This window comes from Cyprinodon tularosa, unplaced genomic scaffold, assembly GCF_016077235.1.
Source record: "Cyprinodon tularosa strain WSP-4 unplaced genomic scaffold, ASM1607723v1 ctg310, whole genome shotgun sequence".
NCBI lineage: Eukaryota > Metazoa > Chordata > Actinopteri > Cyprinodontiformes > Cyprinodontidae > Cyprinodon > Cyprinodon tularosa.
In genome coordinates, this window is record NW_024039020.1 from 313,929 (window position 1) to 319,928 (window position 6,000).

General features: G+C 43.2%; 1 long non-coding RNA gene across 1 annotated transcript; it reads right to left on the minus strand.

Annotated features, from left to right (window-relative positions):
- Positions 1-2,938: 2,938 nt before the first annotated feature.
- LOC119788184 lies at positions 2,939-3,493 on the minus strand. Its single transcript, XR_005281431.1, has 3 exons — positions 3,350-3,493; positions 3,090-3,266; positions 2,939-3,015 (listed from the first exon to the last, which is right to left on the minus strand). It is a non-coding gene; the product is annotated as an uncharacterized LOC119788184 (long non-coding RNA).
- Positions 3,494-6,000: the final 2,507 nt, after the last annotated feature.

A 6,000-nucleotide genomic window follows, 5' to 3' on the forward strand; every position in this document is an offset into this window, starting at 1 on the left:
AGAACCGAGAAGAGTGTGCCCATTGAATGGCAAACTGTCTGGACAAGGCATCCGGCTTAATGTTACGGGAGCCAGGACGATAAGTGATGTTTAGATTAAATCTAGAGAAGAACAAGGTCCAGCGAGATTGCCGGGAGTTCAGTCTCTTGGCATTTTTGAGGTAGGACAGATTTTTATGGTCAGTCCAAACCACCACTGGAAGTTCTGAGCCCTCGAGCCAGTGCCTCCACTCTTCCAGTGAGAGCTTGATGGCTAGGAGCTCTCTGTCCCCAATGTCATAATTTCTCTCAGAAGGAGAGAATCTTTTTGAAAAGAAGGCACATGGGTGGAGCTTATTGTCTGCTGGGGACCGCTGGGAGAGTACAGCCCCAACACCGGTAGCTGACGCATCCACTTCCATGATGAATTGAGCCGTGGAATCAGGATGGATGAGGATGGGAGCCCTTGAGAATAGGGTCTTTAGCTCGGAGAAGGCCTTCTGAGCTTCAGGGGTCCAGATGAAAGGTCTTTTGGTGGACGTTAAGGCAGAGAGAGGAGCGGCTATGACACTGAAGTTTCTTATGAACCTCCTGTAGAAGTTGGCAAACCCAAAAAACTGCTGGAGCTGTTTTCTGGTCTCAGGGGTTGGCCAGTCCAACACTGCCTTGATCTTGGCTGGGTCCGTCTTCACCTGTCCACCCTCAAAAACAAAACCAAGAAAAGTGGTTGAAGAAACATGAAATTCACACTTCTCAGCTTTGACATACAGGCGATTTTCTAGCAGACGGTGGAGAACCTTTCTTACGTGGACCTTATGTTCCTCCAGATCTCTGGAAAAGATCAGGATATCGTCTATGTAAACAAAAACGAAGATATTTAGAAAGTCTCTCAGAACATCATTTACGAGGGCCTGAAAAACTGCTGGGGCATTAGAAAGGCCAAAAGGCATGACCAGATATTCGAAATGACCAATGTGAGTCTTGAAAGCAGTTTTCCACTCATCTCCCTCCTGAATACGAACCAGGTGGTAGGCATTTCGGAGGTCGAGCTTGGTGAAAACGGTGGCCTGGCTTACGGGTTCAAAAGCAGCTGATATGAGCGGAAGAGAGTACTTGTTCTTGACCGTGATTTTATTTAGGTCCCGATAATCAATACATGGGCGGAGAGTTTTGTCCTTCTTCTCGACAAAGAAGAAACCAGCCCCAACTGGAGATGAGGAGGGGCGGATGATACCTGCTTCGAGAGAACTGTTTATATAGTTCTCCATGGCCTGACGTTCAGGTCTAGACAAGTTGTATAATCGGCCAGAGGGCAGTGGGGCGCCTGGAAGAAGATTGATGGGACAATCATAGGGCCGATGAGGAGGCAAAGAGAGGGCTAAATCTTTACTGAAGACGCGTTGTAAATCGTGATAATCAGGTGGGACCTTAGAGAGGTCAGCTGGCGGTTGCTGAGGATTGGGCATGGAACTCTGAGGAGGGAGAGCAGAGCGGAGGCAGCAATTAGAGCACTCAGGGCTCCAGGACTCAAGGCGGGAAAGAGACCAGTTAATTTGGGGGTTGTGTTTAATTAACCAGGGGTAGCCCAAAACCACTGGGGAGTTCTTGGTGGGAAAAACTAGAAATGATATCTGTTCGTGATGGTTGCCTAGGGACACAAACTGAAGAGGGACAGTCTGATGAGTTATAGTCTTGAGAGCACTACCATCTAAGGCAGACACAAAGATTGGAGTTGGGAGTTTTTGAACTGGAATCTTGTATTGGTGAACAAGATCTGGGCTTATAAGATTCTGTTCGGAACCACAATCCACCAGGGAGAGCACGGGGAGGCTTTTACGATCGAGGCAGATGGACGAATGAATAGTTAGGCGGAGGTTGTTTTGAATCGTGGTTTTGCCCGTCAGCACCCCCAGATTTACTGACGGGCAAAGGCTTTTGGGCGAACCGGACAGGTGGAAATCAAATGACCTGGGTGACCACAATACAGACAGCAGCCAGATGCCAACCGCCGTTGGCGTTCCTCAGGTGAGAGCCGAGCTCTACCGATCTGCATGGGTTCGGGAGACGGGGGGCGAGGCTGAGGCTGGGGCTGAGGATCAGGTGCCATAGCATAAGCATGGTGTGATGGAGCAACATTTCGCTGACGGTTTCTTTCTCTGAGTCTATTGTCAATCCGGATGGCGAGATTAATTAACTGGTCCAGGGTTTCTGGTTCCTCTCGGCAGGCCAATTCATCTTTTAGCTTTTCACTTAGAGAATGTTGGAACGCCCCCTTGAGGGCTGTCTCATTCCAACCGGATTCTGCTGCAAGAGTACGAAATTCGATTGCCAATTCTGCTGCTGACTTGTTTCCTTGTTTTAGAGTCCACAATTTTTTGGCTGCTTCTTCCTCACCAACATGTAAGCAAAATGTCTGTTTAAATAAATCTAGAAATTCTCCAAAGGTGTACTCATAAATGTTAGAATCATCGATTATTGCTTCAGCCCACCTTAAAGCCTTGTCTCTGAGCAGGCCAATGACGTAGGAGATCCTGCTGGCGTCATCCGGAAATGACTGCGGAGACCGCCCGAACACTAGGGAGCACTGTAGCAAGAATCCCTTGCTTTTGTTCAGGTCGCCGGCGTATGGCTCAGGAGTGGGCAAAACAACGTCTCTGGAGATGGGAGACCTGGAAGAGGCAGCAGAACCAACAGATAGGTTAAGTCTAGGAGGAGGAGGAGGAGAAGGCAACTTGGAGCTAAGTTCCTGTACTTGGAGTGACAACTGGCTAAGAGTCTGCATGATAGAGGTTTGCTGTTGAGCTATTGTTGAGATAGCCGAATCATGGCGGCCAAGGAGAACTCCTTGTTCGGACAAAGCGGTTCGCAGTTGTGCTGCAGAGTCATGCTGGCCAGTCGGTTCTGACATGATTCAAAGGTAAACTCTGGCGCAGACACAATGCGAGTAGGAAGCAGTTTTTGATTGTTTATTGAAAAGTTTTACAGAGTTAAGTTCAGCCTGGCGTGGTGGTTCGGATTACTGCGGCTTCATCTGGAACTGCGCGGAGAGAGATATAAGTTAGATGCAGGCAGGAGGATCTGAGTTATTTAGAGAAGATGCTGATTCCTTACAGTTCTTGGAGAGCGGAGCAGCTGGAGGGGAGGTTGGATGAGCCCACAGAGATTGAGTCTTTGGCGGAGATGGAGGGCTTCGACCTGAGAGCTCCAGAGGGTGGACAGGCAGGTGAGCAGTCGAGGGAAGGATCCAGGAAGACTGGGAGGAGGACCGGCTTGGAAACAGCAAGGCTTCTAGGAGAGAGAAGGAGGACACGGAGGTGAGCTTAAGTCTAAACTATCTTGTTCAGTCTTAGGAGAGCTAGCAGGTAGGTTACCACTGTGTGGAACTTTAACCGACTGGCGTCCGTCCCAGGGAATCCACTCCTCTAAATACTGCTCCCTGATTGCGTCCAATTGGAACCAGCTGGAGGCTCGTCAGGACTGGAGTCTAAGGAGGAAAAGGTAAGAAAGAACCCTAGCACAGCTCAGCACACAATCCAGTGAGCCCAACAAACGTCATATTTATTTTTTTAAAGTATTGTTAAATAAGTTCGTAGAGATTTATGAGGCCCATTTTTCTTTGGATTTTGGTTGGTTTTTAATCATGGGCTTTTCCACTTATTTAAAGAGTCTTTTAATGTTTTCTTTATCTTTTTATGCTTTGTTACTTTTAAGTGAAACTTTATTGTTAGAGCTCTACAGGTAGCCCTGCATTTTGTGAAAACCAAGGTTTGTTATTATCTTTAAAGTAATTCTAAATTAAGATTGGATTATATGATGGCAGAATATATTCACTAGTTAGTTGACTTTTAAATTTATTTGGACAAAACTGATTTATTTTTTTGAGAATATGAAGGCAAAATATTTACTTCCACCCTAACCATAACAGACTTAGCTTTTAAACTATCATTTTCATCCCACTAGTATGAATAGTGTTGCTACACTGAATGCTTTAAATCAAGCCAGGTTTAACTATTAGTTCACATTTCAGAACAGATGCAAGTTTTGAGCATTTCTTGTGGCTGCTCAGAGAAACCTGGAAAATATGTGAAAATTCTAGCAGCACATCCATCTTTCTTTCTTTCTCTCCCCTCAAGCAATTCTACGGGTGTGCGCATCACACATCTGCACGTGGGAGGAGGATTTAAAGAGCCTCCTGAAAATATGCATGTGTGTGTCTCTCTTGACAACATGATAAACACTGGTGACAGATGAGGGTCGGCCATGTTTGGATGCTCCCCCTCAAAATATTTGTATTGATTTTCTTGTTAACAGTAAAAACAAGAATACAGCTGTTTCTGCCTCATTTGATAATGACGACAGACTTCCATGGACACACTGTCTGAGTTTGTACGTGATTCGAAACCAAAAGCAGACATGCAAGTGCCTTTACACAGAATTGTGTACAAACAAGCTCGTTAGTTCTCACAGCCAGCGTTTCATGGTGTGTATTTAGATGCGCAGGATTTGTATGTCTGTGACTAGGAGCCCTGGAGGCCAGCTGAGCACTCGGCTTCTTATCTTCCTCTCAGAACCTTGGTTGTGAATAAACATCACCGGAATAAATATTTTCCAAACTGGAAAATAAGTAGCTGGAATTTGGAGGGAGCTGTAAAAATGTACAGTGGAGGAGGGGAAATATTGAGGGTGGCAGGGGGTGGGGGGGTATTTCTGTATCTAACTTTAACACTGTTCCTTTTATGATACCAGTCCTGTATCCGTTGGTTACAGTAAATTGTTTTGCATTCTCCTGCACTCTTGTGCCAGTATGTGTGGGTGTCTGTAGGAGCTGGAAATTTGTATTTATTGTTTTTACTTTTCTCTGGCTATTTCTTTACTATTTCATTACAGTCACAAACTTCAGTGTTTTTAAAATTATTATTTATGTAACAACCCAAAGCAGCACATCACAAAAAAATAATATAAATAATTCTAATTTTATTTGCAGTCAAAGCTGCATGCCTTTTGAAATTATGTTTTAGCTGCTTTATGGATGTAGAAATTAAAGATATTCTTTATTAGACTGACGTCTGCTTTTGTGTGTAACCTTCATGTATTCTCACATCTAAACCTTTGCGGTTCAAACATTTTTGGCCAAAACTGACAAACATAAAGCACTCAAAGTTCACAAGGTCTGAATAAATTTACTGAAAAAGGTTTTGTTTTTGCAGCCTAATAGTACTCAGAACACGCAATTTGATAAAAAAAATCCAATATTTCTAATTTTAGAAAAAAAGCATGTCTGGACCTTCAAAAGATAAAAAGGCCTTATGCATCTGCCTTATTGTTAACTAAATTAAACTAACTAAAATGCTTTCTTTAAAATGCACCAGCAGTGAATGGGAGCAACCAAGTTTTACCTTTTAGGGAAAAATAAATCTCTGGATATTTAGATTATGTTTTACTATGACCCTGGATAGGGAGCAGAGGGCATGCTGAAAGCCAAACACTTTTGAGTTGTACCAAACATTTTTCATCAAAAGACAACTTTTAGTAGGTTAGTGTTTCTATGCTGCTGGCAGGTGGAAAATCTGCCATTAGTCCCATATTCTTGTTACAGTAGCTCTTAATTACTGTAGATTAGTAAAGTATAAAATATCCTTTTATTATCCTACCTCCAGCTTTTTCATATCTATCTGATCTGTTTACCGCGTTCTTTAGTTATACATGGTACTTTTCATCTTCAACAAACCACTGAAGCCTTCATGGAACAGCTGCATTAATACTATTATTATACTATTAAAATAAATTTGAATTATGCAAAGATCGACTGAATCCATGTAATATGTGTCTCCTGAAACAATTACTTGAGATTTTATTTACGGGCTTAGGAGTAAAAGGGGTTTAATATCAGTAAAGATAATGTTCTCTGATAAAAGTTTTTTTTTTCTTAAATCCTGTATCATTTATTTATCACTTGGCAGTTTTGCACCACTATATGTTACATTTCTTGGTGATGATGTCAAAAAGAGAGAGGATTTGAATA